Raw genomic sequence first — 19,255 nt, forward strand, 5'->3', positions numbered from 1 at the left:
TGATCTATTTGTAAATAGAGTCACAGAAAAAAATTTTTTTTTTGTCAAATAAGATGGCACAGCAAAGACTACTAGGGATTTCCAGGGAATTAATTAGTACATGGCAAACTTTGTTTGTGAAGCTTTGAAGACATTCACCTTCCTCCGAAATCTGTGAGTTTAAAGATTCTGAGTAAAGCAGAGTCACATCTACTGTGTGCTTTTCACATGAGAATATAAAGCATTGGTTCTCTGAGACACTGGGAAAACCGTTTGCAAGCCAAAGCCTGTAAATAAAAACTTAACATTGAAAAGGGCACCTGCAAATACTGCAAAAAGGTATCCAAGTGCACCACGAACACATTTGTGCATGCAGAAATACAAAAGGTAAGCATGCCTGGTTACCTTTCCCTTCCATACCAGCTAATCCAATGCATTTTTCCTGTCCTTCTTTTAGTTTTTTTATCTATTATAATACTATATACCTCAGCAAACTAAATTTCTTTGAGTCTTGCATTTTATTAGGGTTTAGTTTTTTATTTTGCCTATGCTTTCAATAAATCATGTCTCCTGATCAATATATGCAGCTGTCATTCGGATTCAAAATAGAAGAGAATTCAGTATATCATACTGTAAAAGTATGAGAGACAGACAACACTGTCATTTTTCCTAAGCTGTATGGAAGAGAGAGATGATTTTTTTTCTGGAAAACACTGAGATATGTATTAAGCTATGGTCTGCTACTACTGATACTGTTCGAGTTATATTCAAGAATATTCCTGTACAGAGAAATTCTTACAAAACCCAGACATTATACTGTATTTAAAATTATAACGATCCCTTTCACAGTGCAGAAAATGCAGTATTGCAATTTATTTTTTCTTTTTCCGTTTTGAAAAATATGTAAGTATTTTCTCTTGTGAAACCCGTGTTTATTTTATTTTTTAAGTCATGCTATTAATCAATTCTGTTTGAAGGTATTTTAACAAGCAGTTCTAGGATACGTCAAGCCAACCAGGTGTAACCAAATCACCTATTTGAAACAATGGGCATCTTCTCACCTAGACAAGCTTTGGACCGCCAAAACATAAGTGCTGTGACCAGAATCAGGCTGCTATAACAAAGGGCTAGGTAGAATCTATGCATTGTTTACATTATGCCTGGACTAAACCAATAACTTAAGCCCTCACATCTCTTTATGTACTAAGCATCAATGCAGCAGGTATTTCCCAGGCCTTGTCCCTACTGCGAAACAGGTTTGTGAGGTGAAGAGGAATATATTGCATTATTGCCTTTTACTCCAAGTAAATAAAAATATTTTAATTTGTCATTATTTAGATACATAGATAAAAATAAGGCATCAATAAGTGCTGTGTCTTTACTGGAAAAAAAAATTGGTTGATTCCAGATTCGCAGTGGTTTCAACTCTCTATAAATACTCTTTACAAATATTATTTTAAGTAGGTGAGAAAAATAGCTACTCCTTTATCCTAATTTTCCTACCACATACTGTATTAAAAAGTGGTCTGTGCTGCCTCCAAATGGTTCTGCCTCAACACAAAGAAATCTTTAAGATGAGCCATTGACAACCTAATTTCATTTAACACCAGCTTCTCTGTTTCCAGCTGAAGGTTAATTGTCTCTACTGACTTTCAGAATGTACTTTTATTGAGCATGTAATAGCGTTGTCCACTGCTTTGACGACATAAGGCTTCATGGGCCTGGGCATTAATATTTTATTTACAAAAAAGCCCAAGTGTGAGAAGTCAATTTAGAGCCACAGCCTCTGGACAGATTTCCGTTCCTCGCAACACGGTACCCGTCCTGCTGGCTGATCACCTGGGATCAAGATGAGATACACCTGGGGCGTGAGAAATACTACCCAGTGTGAACCAAGACTAGATGACAGTGCGTCTCCCGCTGGTGGCACACGACAGAGCCAATCTAGATTGGAGAACTTTCTACAGGGTAGGCACCAAAGTCAACTCTTCAGTACAGCTGCTGCCACTGGGACACACCTTTTTTTTTTCCCTTTGCAAGAGAGCAAAATTGTGGAGGTCCAGACAACAACTAGTTTTAAAGAAATTCTGTTGATCCCCTTTCAGAGGAAATAAGTGGTTTTCAAGGACATTTTTCAAGAAGCTGTGTTGAGGAGCTACTGTTCACTGTTGGCTTTTGGAAGTTCGCAAGTGACTGTTTTCAGACGATGAAATGAATGTGGCACCTAGTTTCCAGTGGACCTATGTTTCAAGTTGCTCCACCATCCTCAGCAGAGCAGTGGCAGCTGCCTTCTCTGTGCGGTTTGTTCCTGGAGCCAAGGTCAGACCCTCCATCTGGCAGAGATGATGGTGCTGTGTTGGCTGTGACCCACATGCGCTGACCGGTAAACTTGAGCAGACGAGAGAAATGAGGACAGCTGAGTTCGTGCTGTGGCTCTTGAGGGGAGAGAGAAGGTTGCCTCTGCCCTTTCTCCAGTCCTTGTACTTTGTAAGGACCTTTGGGCCCTTGCCTTTCTGTCAAATGTAGTCAACATTATCTGTCAGGTTCAAAAATTGTGAGGGGGAGAGACAGATCAGAGACTGACTGATGGACAGGCAATGTGATCACATTTATTTCCTCAGGAAATCAGATCTGTAAGTCCACCACAAAATGGTGGATCGTATATTGGTGGGTGGGATTTTCAAAAGCCCCTAAGACCCAGAGCAGCAAATTTATTTATGCGCCTCATCTTAACTCAGATAAAAGGAGAATTAGGTACCTAAGTAATATTAAAAGTCTAACCTTAATTACTTTAATAGGATTTGCTGTATCACTTGAGTAGCCTTAATCCCACTTGCTGTATTTAACATGGTAGGTGATAGGAGTTTTGGCACTGATTTAAGAGAGTCTATCATTTTGGCCTCTTCTCCCAGGTGAATAATGACAGGACCAGAGGAAATGGTCTGAAGTTGCGGCAGGGGAGGTTTAGATTAGACATTAGGAAGAATTACTTTACTGAAAGAGTGGTCAGGCACTGGAACAGCCTGCCCAGGGAGGTGGTTGAGTCACCATCCCTAGAGGTGTTTAAGAAACGTGTAGATTTGGCACTTCAGGGCATGCTCTAGTGGCAGAGATTGTAGGTTGTTTGGTTGGACTTGATGATCTCAAAGGTCCTTTCCAACCATGAAGATTCTATGATTCTGTGATTCTATGATTTTATAAAGCTTACAGAAAAGCAACGATAATGTCTGAAAATCTTGAAAATTTTAAAGTTACATCAGACGCCTTAATTCACACATATTGTCTTAACAGTAAAATCTAAAAAAGCCTTAGATTGGTGCCAAACAGTCAACATTGAAGCATTGTTCCTACAAGTTTTTACATTGATCCACGCAAATGAAAAAATATCTTGGGTAAGAGATCTCCCATTTTCTATAACCACTTAAAACATATGGTATGTCAGAAAAGACAAAATGTTGCAAGGGCACAGTCAAGGCAAGTCTTCATTGGGTTTGCAGTACTTCTACAGGCAAGGTGTGTAGCAAAGAGCTATATGTCATGGTAGATAAGGTGTACTGATGCTGTCAAGACGTGTGAGCAAATTCTGGCTGATAAGTATTTGCAGGAAGGATTGCAGAGGAAAGTGCGCAGAGTGACTACAAGTATAGATGCGATACCTGTGTCTTCTGGGCATTGTGAAAGTAAGACTAGTATGCATCACTATCAAAATTAATTTCTTCTAGTAAATGGAATGCAGATTCCATGAGTGGGTCCAACATCTCACCCTCACTATTTTTCCTGATAAAGTTTTAAATTGTTGTTTTTTAATAACAATTAACTGAGGCCAGGGGCTTTTTTATATGTTTTGCCAAATAACTAGTTTAAGCTAGGGATCAAAATAAATCCATCCATTTACTACATTCCAAGATTAAGAAATTTGCTTTCATTTTATTCTGTAAACCCCAAAACTTATGAGAGCATACTGCGTCAAAATATTTGGGTTTGGATTTAAAATGTCAGATGTATAGTTAGATATCGCTCTTGCAGTGACTAGACAGTCAACATGGGACATTTCAGGAAAAAACTCAATCCAGACTGGTAGATCTCTGTGAAAGCTTTCAGTTTAAATGAGGAGTATCTTCTGAAAAGTTTTACTGCAAAACCTAAATGAATGGGCTTGGTTTTCAAAAGTGCTTAAACGGGTACAAAGAGCCAAAAGAGAGTAAAGAACTCCCCAAATTTATTATGTTTATTGAGAAGCTTATCTCTAGGAACTTATAAAGAAGTTAGGCAGAGACTAAGCAGTGCAAATAGTTTGACCCATTTAAATTCTAAGCATTAGGGCATTATTTGCCCATCTCCCTGACAGTAAAACCAAAGCTAATAAATAACCACATTGCATCATCTTTCCTTGCTACCTTCATGGAAATCCTGTTTACTTAGATCCTTGCCTGCCAAGTGAAACAATATTTGAGTTCTTGAATGACATATGAGCTTTAATCCAGGTTGGCAGTCACTGGGTATTCACTGACTCAGCTGAGATTATAAATGAATTAGGTATTTTTTTATTCTTGATTCTTTTATTGTTTCTTCAGTGAATTCAACTAAAAAGAATGATGATGCTGTCTGTATTGCCTATACTAATCCTATTCAGAGTCTCCATAGTAGCACCATTACAGGAAATACACTACAGCCACTTCTGTCTTCTGTCAATGTTTTCCTTTCTTTTAGTGCATGAAGGTAGCTAGAGGACAGAACTATCCTTAGATATTGAAATAGTCCTCCCCTGTCCTTTCAGCTGTCCAGGCAGGGGAACCTGGTATCATATCAGTTGAAATTAAATGAAAGGCATGAGCACAGAGGGACTGAGAAGGTAGTTTCATGAAGAGGTTAACTCAAAAAGATGTCTGTCACTCCGAAAAAACATGTAAGATGAATAATATGAATGCATCAATAGTATTACTACTATGGTTGATTTTACTGCATTACTCTATTCTGTTAGGTTCTGTGCAGACACAGAAAAAGCTGGTCCCTGGCCTCAGGCAGCATGCATCTACATATAAAAAAGACACAAAAGGACACAGTTAGACAGAGGATAAGAAAACAGTGAAGCCATACTGGTGAAAACAATAAGCCTAAGAAATTGCATGTCTGCAACCTAGGTCTTGAGAAGCCTGGAAATGTCCCACGCAAGAGCTTCAAGGAGGGACTGAAAGGAGAAAACTCCTTTTGTGGAGCTTTTAGGAACAGTGAGGGCAAAAGGGGGCCTGCACCTAATTCTAGCTCACTACTAAAGAACAGCTGGTGCCATAGGTTAGATGGCAGCAGTAAAAAGTGCGTTGATTTGAGGATAAGAGTCTTAGGTTTGATGTGACAGAGAAATGTGAGCATAAGGATGCACACAGAGAGCTAACACTTTCAGCTGTGCACAAAAAGCAAAGCAGTCTTTACAGCAGCCTCATGGGTAGGTGTGAGCAGGGCAAGGGTGTGATTTTGACAAGACCAGAAAAAGGTCTCAATAAATGAGACAACCATAACCTAAATAAGAAGTTCAGTTTTGTGAATAGACAAAGAGAATTCTATCCTGTACATGTTATGCAGGGGGAATTAGTAAAAAAAGAGGTATGAACTAGGGATGAAGACACAGAGGAGCCTGATAGATGTTCAGGTATAGCCAAAATGACAGGCAGAGAGATGACACCTGCCACGGCATCAAAGAGGCAGGGAAGGGTTGGGCTGCAAGGGGGAGACTGTTGGCTAATCATCCATGAGAGGAAGACAGGCAGACATGGTAATATTTTAGTTGCCAGTAATAAATGTTTTGAAGGTGAGAAGTGGATGTGACAATCCTAAATGAGTATGACTGATTGCTCAGAAATAAGTGGTATTTGATATGTATCTGAGAAGCCAATATAATCACAAAACAGAGCACATACCATACTCTATCTCAGAGTAGTAGTTAATCAACTCTGTCTTGTTGCAAAGGAGGAAGATAGCTCATCTTTGATTTCTAACAGAGTTATTTCCATCTCATATTAGCCTATTTTTAGACTAAGTGGGTAAAAGATTTTGCTTCCAAACAAAAATAATATGGTCTCAATGCAGATCCCTGGGATGGCCTGTAACTAACCTCCTTCTTTTTGGAAAAACAAACATTCACTCTAGCTTTTTGTTTGCTTGTTTTGCTTACATACTCAATGTTTAATTCATAGCAAACCCCATGCTTATTCATCCTCTTTAATCATCTTCATTCTGTGAGAGAGCCTGTTGAAAAACTACAGAAGTGATGCTTTTAGGACACCTTTACCTGCTATTTCAGCTTTTAAAAAGCCTGCAAAGCAAAACATTTCTTTTTGCCCTTGATAACGGCTGTGTTGGTCTGGCTTTCTACCATGGTATGCTTCTGCAGTTCTCTCCTCAGGCTGACTTCTCTCTAAACTTTCTACTTTCTGTCTTACAGATCGCCCCAGAAAATGTTTGTAAAGCACTGACATCGGTCAGTTGTGTGGAGTTACACCAAGAACAAATTTGGCCTAGTTTAATAGTAATTTCAGAACACAGCAGGGGAAAAAATTTCTTTACTTAACCTAAACATATTTCTAGTTAGCTTGCATTGGAAAATTTACAAAGTTACTGAAGCAAACATCATTTGTCCTACCTTAACATTAACTACTAAAAAAGCCACATTTTCTTCTTTTGATCCTGAAGCTTAATTATTGCTTTTAGTTGTTTTTACAAGAAGTTATTACAAGTTAACTAAACTACTTATTGAATCAAGAAAAAAATTTACATAACCTTATGCCAACTGAAATAGAAATTAACTCTTTCCTGTTCCTAGCTGAGGTCCTACCAAGGTGAATACAATCCATTCGGTGCTTTGACAGCTCTTGAACCTGAATTCTCTCTCTTCAAATCATATTACAGCTGATAACAGTAAGTGCGACGTTAAAGCTCAGAGACCAGAGTACATTCCTTCTGCACCTGGATTTGGAGATGCTCTGTCTTGAGCCTGGCACAGGCAGTAGCTCCCTCCCTCTTTGAGGACTCACAGAGACGAGGGCTTCTTTCTTGGCGCTCTGCTGAGACGACCGCCCGTGCTTCTGGCCCTGCCTGGGCGGCAGACTCGTGCCACTGGTCGGTGGTTCTTCTGGTGATTCTGCCACTGACGTCATCTCGGCAAATATTTTATCAGTCTCCTCTTTAGCCATGAAAATGAAACAGAAGCGGTAAAATAAGAATTAAGTTGTTACCCCCCACAATCATTCAATAAATACATAAACTAATTAAATAAAATCAACTAACCTGATCAACCCAAATGTGACTGCTGGTTTAAGAAAAAAAAAAAACTTTAATTTTTGTCAGTATACATATTGAAAAATGAAGATACTCGGATACAAAAATAAAACTGGTGTTAAACTTTGGCAGCACCAACAAACTGAGGAAAGAAAATAGTATATATATAAGACTTGTGTATCCATTTCAGAACTACAGTAACAAAGAAAAAGAAGAGAAAACCATTGAACTATCAAATCTATATTAATTGAGGATTGCACTAACATTTTCTAATCTGCATATTTCAGATTACTGATATCAGCATTATTCCAATATGCATTGCAGATAATTAAGCCTATTTTTTCATGTCCTGTAAATCATCTTTGCACAAATACGATTAATTTCTTCTCTATATATTTCCAGTGACCTAAATCCTTCTTTTTTTTTCCTGTAAGATCAATATCCTTAGGCTGTTTCTTCATAGACTATGTTTTAAATATGAAAAATGCCTGATATGATGTAAGCATACTATGAGTGAAAGATTAGCTTCTCATGTACATCACCCTGGTTTATATATATTACTTTGCTTCCCACCCTTGTGGTGAAAAGAGCATTTGTGCTTTGGCCATGAGCAAACCAGATGTTTCATGACATCTAAATGACATGTTACATTTGACTACAGTGCATTTATCAATAACTAGTCCTGAATTCTCTGGGTTCACATGTGCATCCTTTAGAGTCTTTTAGAAGAGTATCTAGAGTCTCTACCACTGGCAATTCACACATGCTTTTCCTTCACACCCGGCCTCAACATTAATTTTAAACATTTTTTCTATGAACAACAGAAGCCTGGCTTACTCTAAATTTGTCCTGTGTCTCTAAAACTATTCCAACTATGGTAACTTCCAATTTCCTAATCCTCAGTAATTGCCAGTGCAGCACCTCCGATTCCTCCCCAGCCCTCAGTATTGCCTTCACTTTCCCACCAGGCTCCCCCACTTCAGCTCTCTAGCTCCCCCACCCCAGAGCTGAAGCCCTCCTAGACCTGCCTTGGCCATCAGAGCCCTCTCATGGGTCTCACCTTTGCTGGCCTACTTATCGGGCAAGACTTGCACGGGCTGTGCGAGTGTCAGCACAGTGGCCCTCGGCCACCTGCCTGCCACCGTAGGCAAGCAAACAGGACAGGAACACCTTCATCGTGTTTCCTCCCTCTCCTCCTCTGTCTATTCCCCACTCACCATATGGGTTAGAGGAGTTTGTTCTCCTACCAGAGAAATGCCTTTTGAGCTGCGCTTCACTCAAAACCACATGCCAAGTGAAGCCTGGATCACCAAAATTTAACCTTCAAGGCAGAGGGAGAGGACATCCTAGTGGCCCATGGGCTGAAGGTGTCACAGTTTCTCCTGGCAGCTAGAAGGGCTCCAGAGCTCCCACCAGGGCATTGGGCAGGTGTTTGCCGGAGAAGCAATGTTGGGAACAAAGAATTATGCTACATGCTTGTACTGTCGGATTGAAAGGCAGGGGAATTATGAGGCAACTGGCTGGCTGAGAAGTCTGTAGCAGCTGTGCTTTTTTCAAAGCTCTAAGGAAGCTGGTTGACATTAGGAGAGTGCTTGCACAGCAAATGGCTGAAGAATAACCTGAGAAAACAAGCCTTGGTCTCCACAAGGAATTTGGCACAGTGTCTGTAATTCATACTTGCAAAACCAGCCATACGTGCCTTCCTGCCCCCTTCCCTGGCCATGAGCAGTAACATCGCAAAGGTCTTCCTTCATTTCTCATTGGAAGTTAAACTTCTTTCAGGACTGATGAGGCACTTCGGTAATGCCAAGTATCATCTTTATTTAAAATATTTAAAGAACTACTTATCCAAATCACTTTGAATCTGGACATAAACTACTTCTTCAAATGCCAAATATACTAATGGAAAATGATCTATTTTAAGAGTACCAGAAGTGAAGAAACACTGAAATTAATAATGGAGAGCAGCACATCTCCGTAACGGTGAACATCTAGTTTTACTTCTGAAACAGAAAACTCAATTGTGGAAAAGGAAGAACCCGAGCACTTGGATAGAAATCTTATTGCTGTTGCCAAGAATATTCCTGTTGGAGTTTTGACCAATGAATTATAGTTTAACATTTCACAGTCACAATAATTTCCAGTTGCCCCAAGATTTCTGAGATGGGCTTGGCAGCCCCGAGCGAGTCACACCGGGGTAGCTTATTTCAAGCACCACCTAGTGGATCTATTTAAAAGACACCAAAAAAATAAATAAATTGTTAATAGCAAGTCACAACAGCTCTGAAAAATGCTTAATTAATAAAGGTGAAAAAATACTAATATGTTGAGCTGTTCCATGTACAAAATTTGGCTCTTACTGAGCCTCAGCACAGGACATTCTCTTCCCAACTCTTTAGGGCAAAAATATTAAGAGAGATATGTCCTTTAACGATCCGAATTCCCTGAATAAAAGAAAAATTAACTTCTGCTTTTAAAAGAAAACAAGTGAAAGACTGAGATGTCATGATGTTACTAATGGAAAATAACTAACAAAAGAAAGAAGGTATTTCTAATCTTGTTCACTGGTCAGTAAAATGTGGCTATGTAATTATGCAAGTACATAATTTTTAAAATTTAGTATATTATGCTTAGAGACACTTGATAGACCTACTATTTGAGCAAGTCCCTAAAATAAAAATAATATAACGTGAATCAATATGTTTATTAATACTTTATTGCTTCTGTTGATTTAATTTAAGTATGGAGTTATGGTTACTGATTTTAAATTCTGTGTTTGATCTGATTGTCTTGATTATATACATCATAATGTATATAATTCATACATTATTACCTATGAAGAGCATTTTTCAGCAAGACTTCAGATTTATTGTTGCAAGAAAGTGAAATTTCATTGAAACTATTAAAATATTGAGACGAGTTGTCAGCCTAAAGTAAATTCAGTTTGCCCTGACTCAGGACTGGGACCAAACCTTGAGCACCTGAATTCTTGTGCGTTGTCTAATTAGGGGGCTGTCCAGTGCAGACCTTGCAATTAAGATTAGGCAACAGAGATGGCCATGATCAGGCAACTAAAATACAAAATAGAAATAATACTGGGAAATGTCAACAGTAAGAGAAAGTATTGTCAGGCCAGAAGCAGCATAACCATTTATGAGATGCAGTTACTGAATGGCTGAAAGATCAAAACGGTGGCAAACAGAAATTAGTGAAAGAACTGAAAGCAGAGGCCAATGCTTAGAAAAAACAATCCTGAACTCTCTGCCCTGGAGACACTTCTGAGTGGACAAGAATTAATGGTGTTCATCCAGCAGCTGATCAGACATTTGATAACACAGGTTAATGAAAAGCCTTAAAAAAATGGACAGCTTCTGTGTCTGGAATGAAATATAAGGATGTAGGAAGGGTTCTGTATCTCTGTTTGATGAGGCTGTTAAAATAAAAATGGACTCACAATAGCCAATGGGCTAGGGGTTCCATCATGTAATTAGTTGTCAGCTGTATTTGATATTTATTTATTCAATTAATCTATATTTAGGAAAAAATAAAAGCTCTTAGTTCTAACTTTTGTATATTGAAAGTATTTTTCACCCACAGTCCAGATTTATGTGTATTTTTCACTCACAGTACAGATTTAACTTGTTTTTTATAGTAAAGCATGACTGAAATGCCTTTAAATAAGATCAATTAATTAAAAATAAGATCAATCTTAAAATAAGATCAGTTCTTGTAAAGAATACAGAGCTACAAGCAGTGAAAAGAACAGACCCTTGTCATTAATGAGGAAACATAATTACTTTTAGTTGACTGAATGGAAATGACCAAAGTACTATGTACTAATCATCACAATTTTATCTTTATTTTGAAATTACCTAAGTTGTTTTGGTCTGTATGTGGTACATTACAAGATATCTCTGCTTCAAAACAGAATTTAAGTTGCGCTCTTCCTACAAATAACAATGGGGCAATCACACTTTGGTGCCTGTTTGTTCGTGGTATTCTTTTGTAAATATTTGGGTATTAAAAATATAAATAAACTATATTTATTTTGTGTCTAACTATAAAAACACCTTTATCCTGGGGATGCTGAGTGGCTGTGCTGACAAAGTAGGTGTAGGGCTTACGTAAATATTTTGAAGTGAAGCAACTACAAAATATCAAATGTTCCCATTGGTAAGTCTCCTTCTCCCACATACTGTGGTCAAGGAAATAAACAGAGAAATTTACTAAATTCTATCAGTCTTTGGTGATTAATTCTTTTTATTATCATACTCATTAAAAGGGTGGGTGGCTGGATTTTGTGCTTGCAAAGGTAAATTGTAATGATGGTTTAGCAATGCAGAACTAACATGTAATATAAATCATAGAGCTGCCTTCTGCAGCTTCTATATTTTTGAGGGTCATATTCAGCCTGGTGTCAACAGACACAATTCCACCGACACTGTACGCTGATACTAGGGTTGAATTTAGCCTCTTGCATTGCTCAGGGAGAATGGATGTACGTCTTTTTCCTGGTTTTTTGTTTAGTGAGAGGCCATGGCGCTCAAAGTACACAGAGTAAAACGGCAGCCTTTCTGGTCAGTCAGAACCGTGCTTCCAAGGACTCGGAAACTCTGTCTTGTGTCCAGATCAGGATTTATTAGCAAGACTTCAGCATCCCAGAAGGTAGATGATTTCAAGGAGATATATGCAGTATGTTATCCAAGGACAAAGAAAGTTACCATAGTTCATTGTAAAAAAGTTTGATTCTAAAAAGGTGATTCTGAACATTAAAATGTTTCTTAAATAAACAAAGATGGCAATATAATCTATAAAATCATGCATAATGTGATGCTATAAAGTGATATATATATATAAAATTAGCATATAGCTTAGATAGCAGAGGAACATGATAGAGATGCAAAGAAAGATAATTATTTTAGATATTTTTAAGGCAAATGTTGTTCAGGAACACAATTCTTTACTTATTGCCTTATTGCACCCTTACTTGGTGGGGGGGTTGTTCGACTTTTTTTGGAAAAAAGAAGTGTGGAGAAATAACCCAAAACATAAAAGTATGGCCTGAAGTATACTGCTTCTGATAGGAAGCATACCATACCGTTTTAAATTTCAGTAAATTTTATGGAGCACAATGGAGATCCAGGTAGGTGTTGTAAACACTCACATAAATAATTAATTTTGACAACATCCTATAATTACAGAAGAACAGAGGACTCACCTTGCATAGAAATACCTGTACGGATAGCAAAGTCTAGACATAGGTACAGGGTTTGGGAAGAGGGATTACTTTAACTTTCTCAGGATCTGTCAGAGCAACCTGGCTTGGAGCTAACACTGGAGATATCCCTCCCGTTCCTCCTCTTCTAGTTAGCAGCTAACATCTACAACATTACGCTACACAACTTTTGAATCTAACCATTCAGAAACCGTATAGCAAAAAATATCTACGGAAAAAATGGAAGCATCATGGACAGTAGGATGTTAGAAAGTTTTGTAAGGTTATAAAACTGATAAAAATTTTCCAACTTCAGAAATCAGATCAATGGAATGAGACGTGGAATGGATGATGGGAGCAAAGCCAAAACCATCATTCTACCAAGGAGCAAACATGCAGGACTTCTTGAGCAAGAATGGAAAACACAGAATCCTGTGAAAAGGACATGAGAGCTTCTGCTATTTAAAAAAAAAATTAAAAAAATTAAAAAGTTTTAGGGGAAAAAGAAACATAGGATACTCCTGTGACATGACAACAGCCAGGGAGTAAAAATATTTCATTTATCTAATGAAAACAGTCAAAGAGTGCAGGAGTCAAAATGCTGCAGTAACACGCAGAACATGACTTCAGAAAGGTTTAGACATTTTCCACCAGGCTGAACAGAAAAATATTAATAAGGTGGTAGAATGGTGTATCCTTTCCATAATCTATTTAATCCTTTTTTCAAAATAAGTGCCAAAGTAAATTTATGGAACAGGTGACTGTCTCAGCAAATGCACATCGTGTCTCTGATAAAGTAAACTTTGTTGTAACCACAAAGATATTCTTGAATCTAGTATCAGCGGTGGGAATCACATAGTTTGTCTTTGAAATAATTACGGCATTCTGTTCATGGCAATTTTTCTTAAACATCGGGAAAATTATAAACTTAAATTAACATTAAAGAATAGCATTCAGTGCATGTTCTCAGCAAGCAGGTTTCCATGTGAGGTTTAGCACCTACAACGCTAGCTTTATGTATATTTACCTACAGCTCATCAAAGCCACATCTTGAAAGAGGAATGAAACACGTAAGGAGCTGTGGTGGAGTACAAATGTCACAGGCTAAATGGAACTAGAGATTTTCTTACTACAGGTCGCCTAAAAATATTTGGACAAACAGTATGGTATTTGAACGCTGTCTGTACAATAGTTCCATGCTTTTTCTGGTCTGGCATATGAAATAACTTGAAACAGGGTGGAAACAGACCATAGGCTGCTCTTTACAGTGCGCTTTAAGCAAAGAGGGTTGCTACTTGCAGGAGCGTGTGTGTGTGTTTGTTTTAAAGCTACATGCAGGATTTTCTGCTTTTATAAAATCAGAAAATTTTTGGTTTTCCTAGATGTTATATAGTTTGCTAACAAACTGGGGAAAGCATGGTCTTAAATGCACTATGATGTGGGCCAGAGGTACCCCAGCTATATAAACTATGGCCACTGGTAGTCTTCTCTAGCACAGAGTTTGGCTGTTACGCTCCCCTGGGCTGTCGTCAGGATGATGGCATTGCTGAGCTTCAAACACGCAGTTACAGTGACATTGTACACCAAAAGGGAGATTGTTCCACGTGATCAGGAGCAAAGGCAGCAAAAGACATTCATTTTACACAAAATATGAGTGAAATTTAGATTTAAAAAATAGACAGATGGACAGAGAGGGTTTCAAGGAGAGAATGTAAGAAATAAAGGCGATTTTTTTTAAAAGGCTGTCTTTCGTAAGAACTAATGAGAGATCTGTCAGCAACTAATCATTTTTGTGGACCCAGCCTACTGTGTTACGTGGCTACATGCTCCCTTAAGGCAAATAGTGAGCACACACTGTTATCAAATATACCAATACTTTACACTAGTATATATCTGGAAGAGATTTTGCCAGTGTGGAAAGCTCCCGTCTTACCTCATGCTCCCAGATCATAGAATGGTTTGGGTTGGAAGGGACCTTAAAGATCCTCTAGTTCCAACCCCCCTGCCATGGGCAGGGACACCTCCCACTAGACCAGGTTGCTCAAAGCCCCATCCAACCTGGCCTTGAACACTTCCAGGGATGGGGCATCCACAGCTTCTCTGGTCAACCTGTTCCAGTGCCTCACCACCCTCACAGTAAAGAATTTCTTCCTAATATCCAATCTAAATCTCCCCTCTTTCAGTTTAAAACCATTACCCCTCGTCCTATCACTCCACTCCCGGATAAAGAGTTCCTCTCCCATCTCTCCTGTAGGCCCCCTTTAGGTACTGGAAGGCTGCTGTAAGTCTCCCCAGCACCTTCTCTTATACTGCAGCCCACAAAAAATAACACACTGGATAACAAACAAAATAAAATCAAAGTATCTAGGTGTAATCATCGTTGTTTAAACACTAGAATCTCTCTTTTGAAGGCAGCATACACTAACAGCTGCTTAACTCTGTCACAGCATTACCTATTAGCTATTACATTCCATTTAATTGTCCATCAATTATAATTTTATTCTAAGATTATTTATAGTCCTTTCATACAATTTTGCAGTCCTTTCCTACAATGTTTTCCTCCAAACTCTTTCATAAGCGTAGGCCTGTATTTCCTCATTCCCAAGAAGTGCAACAACAACATTAACACATTGTACAACTTTATCACTCTTTTGTGGTCAGTGTATTTTCCAGAGTGCCTGTTGCATACTTTGAAATTCCCCATTCCATAGATGCTATTGAACTATTCAAAACTATTCAAACCTTGGAAAAGAATGCTTGCTGGAATTTGCGACCTGCTGTGGTCTTCAGCACAGGATTGAATTTCACACAGGGTTCAGAGCATGCAGTTGTTGAACTACCACTGACTAAGCGACATTTGACAGTCTTTATATACTCCTATTTTTTGATAGCTCAGAACTATTAAATCCCCCCCTCACACAGAGGGAAACTTTATTTATCTGCAGTTGAGCTCTGTTTTTCACTCATTTGTAGCTGCATTATGAAGACTTTCACCAATGCGACGTTCCTTCATGCTAGATGAAGTTGGGCGGCCCAGTCTCTTCACTCCACAGACAGGGAGCTGAGGCAAAATGCCCAGGTGCAGCTGGAGGTGTGCAAACTGGGACACTCTGGAAGGCAAGTTCCTCAGCAGTGACCTACACCCAAGCTTTGATTTTTTTTCATGAACCAACCACAGACTCTCTCAATCCCAGATAATCATAAAAATGTTGGTTGGTGGGGATATCTGGAGGTCACCTAGTCCAGCTTACTGCTTGGAGGTCTTTCCAATCATAATCCACCAATATATTTTTTTAATATCTTTTTGAGGCAGTAGAAACAGAAGAACACTAGTAGCATGTATTTTCTACTTATTTAATGAGTATTTTCATTATCTTTTTGACCTGTTACGCTGCACTGAGAAACACAGGCATCATGCTATTTACAGTTTGTCTGTTGTCTGGTATTAGTTTGTAAGAGCCTTGGGGCCACTTTCTATCTGTAGCCAAGACTTGACAAAGTACTTGTTTTACTGTCCAGTGACAGCCTCTGAGACGTATGAGAAAATAACAGTTATTTGGACTTGGGTCTTTTTATAAGTTTTCTGGCTAAGAAAAGAATCCTCACTAGATTTTCTGAGTGCTTAAGAACTTCTGTCTTAAGTCTCAGTCATTTTCAAAGAAGTTATTACCATAAAATTTTCCTAATTTTTAAAATGCATATATTCTTACGGTTTTGTCCAGTGAAGCTGAAGGGAAAAATGTATCTCAAAAGGGTAAAGGCAGTCATCCTTTTGCCCTTTAAGTTTGACATTCAGTTGGCACAATCACTACTCTGAAAGCAGTAATGGAAAAATCCAAAAGGTTTTGTTGAACATAACAGGGAAGACTTTGATAAGGACGTGCTGATTTCCTGGTTAAACAATGCCAATCGTCCTCCTCCTGAGCTCTGTTGTAGTCTAGAGCTACATTTCCAGAAGGGCCCTGAGACCTTTTCAGGGTCATGAGCGCACATCCGTTCATACGTGTTTCAAATAACCACGAGGAATTGGGAATCCTGAAGAGAACGTTACTGCTGCTTGGCACTCCCTGTCGATTAAGTCCAGTTGGAGAACTGCTGGCATAGTGGCTTAGACGTAACCCTGCAAGTGATGCACACGGATGATGCAAATCTTCAACATGATAATCTGATAGCAAAGGGTGGTGCAATCAAACTATCACAGTTCAGATCATAAATGATTTTCCTGAATGTAACTATTAGACAATGGAATGTTACAGGGGGGTGGGGGGGCAGGGCAGGAGGCCTAAAAGCATTTTGAAAAGCAAACCGTATATATTTCCAAAGTCTCTAGAGTCACATAAGGCTGGAACTCTAACTATAATACTACAGAACTAATTGCCACAGAGCATTCCAGCAAGTCCTCAGAGGCTTGCATTATTCCCCACCAAAAAGGTTCACTTGAGCCTAAGACTTTGTAAAGCTTGTAATGCAGACTGGAATCCTGCTGAACTTGCACTCCCTTTAAGGATAATTTTCACTCTACCACATTCCTAATGGTATAGATAAGGAGGAAAAATGTAGAATCACTTCCCAGCACAGACACCAACATTATCAAAAACTGGAAATATTTGCAGCACAGTGGATTTTGTCACACAAATCACAATAACCATTATAAACTGAATTCAAAGATCCTACTGCTTTTATTTATTCCACTATTATATTGCATATTCAACTGAATGGATACTATTAAGTCACTAGGGGCCAGCACTTTCTCAAAGGCAATACCGTGCTTCTATAAAAGGAGCAATGTTTAAAACCCCAAACATTCAAAACCAACTGTCAGCCTCACAAAATTAGTGGCATTGGATCAAAACCAATGATATCTTAAACAAATAATAAATTTGAATTCGCTTTTCTTGATGCCCATTTTCAAACTGCTTGGCTGCTTACTTTCAAGACTTGTCTAATGAGGAGGGCTAACACCATTTAAAAAACTGGCACTTTAATGTCATTTTATGATTCCAAAGATAGGGTGTTAAAGAAATACGCTTCCCAGTCTCAGGATAAAATCCCAAGAACTGGTAAGGTGTGATGAACCAGATGGTTTGATTCCCTAATAGATGGCCTAGATTCCCTAACAGACTTATGTGGCAGATTCTTATCGAGTGTTCCTCATGTCAAATTTAGGTCTTTCAAGATCAAAACTCAGTCTTTATCTTTGCATGTAAACTAGAACCACTTCACCAAGAAGTGAGAATCCCCTCATGCCATAGCTGCCTATGGAGTAGGAAAACAGGAATAAAGAAATATGATTTGAAAGACTGAATATAAGGGTCCCATTTGCTTTGTAACTGTGCTGCCAAAGAGGTGGGGATCCAGTCTTACGTGCTTTGATAGTGTTTTGAAGGAGCCCTATCCAAAGTTAAGTATGCAGATCTACTAAAGGTCAACTAATTCATCCAGGTATCATAAGAGAAGATCAACTTTAACCTTGCCAGCTGCAGTTTAAATCCATGATATTTTGTCCTGTTTGAAAGAATTCAAACAGAAATTATCACTTTCTTTTATGCATAAAAATATTTGATGACCATCTTCATATCAGCCCTCATTCTTCTCCTAATCCAACCAATCTTTTCTTTTAGAACCTAATTTCCAGACCTTTCATCATCCTTGTTGCTTCCCTCTGGACTCTAGCATACATTTTTTGATGGGCGGCTGTCAGAATTACAAACTGCACTACAACAGAATAAATGAGGACTCTGCAAGTCTTACCTACACCAATTTTGGGCAACTTCCAGTATAACGTTCACTTTTTGACAATAGTAAGAGAATATTATCCACTATAACCTGACTCTTTCATCCAAAACTACTACTTACCTTGTTATTTCACAGAATCACTTTGTGCAATTGTTTAAGAAAAAATAAAATAAATCTTTTACCTTCTGAAGTAAAAACACACGCATCAAGTTTCAGAAGACACTCGGACTGAGTACCTTGAGGGATGTACCTTCACATTATCCTGACAGGTATGTTTACACCACAGATGGTATTGGATTTAAGGCATTCTCTCCTCCAAACTCTAAGCAGAATATTAACTACCATGCTGACTTTTCAGATTCAGATTTATAAATGCTTAATTCTCCCCAGAGGCACTGTTGCAGCGGCCTTAGCTTTCACTGATGGTTGCTACAGGAAGCCCCTATACAATTGCTGAATTTGTGTTTACACTAATTGAAGGCTTGTTCACCTAACTAACGATGGAGGTGAAAGCAGCAACATACGCAAAAATACATCTGGAGAAACTTTGCTCCTTCTCCCACCAAACCTGTATCAAGGCACGGACTTGCAAACACGGCTAGCAACAGAGCGACGCGGCCTACACGGTAAAGGTTACGAGCAGGTAACCCCGCCATCCACGAGTGCCCCGGGGCCCCCGCCCCGGCCAGCGCCGTGCGGCAACGGCGACTCCCCCGGGGCCGCCGCCTCCCCGGCAGGAGCTGCGGGACGCGAGGAGAAGGCGGTGGTGAGAGGACTGCCCGGGCCCGCTACAGGAAGTAACGGCCAGTAACAGCCACTAACAGCTGCCAGGCCCCTCATAACGCTGCCAGCCGCCTCCTGCGCATGCGCAGTATCGCCCAGGCCGTTAACGCTATTTATGGCCCCCCAGCATTCCTCAGCCGTCCCCTACGAGCATGCGCGTTCCGCGGGCACACCGATGCCTTCCGCCTGCGCCCCCCCCCCCCCGCGCCAACCCCCGGCTCCCGCCGCCGCGCATGCGCGTTCCCCGGCGGGGCGCCGCCGGCCCCGCCC

Source organism: Larus michahellis, chromosome 2, assembly GCF_964199755.1.
Source record: "Larus michahellis chromosome 2, bLarMic1.1, whole genome shotgun sequence".
NCBI classification, from domain to species: domain Eukaryota; kingdom Metazoa; phylum Chordata; class Aves; order Charadriiformes; family Laridae; genus Larus; species Larus michahellis.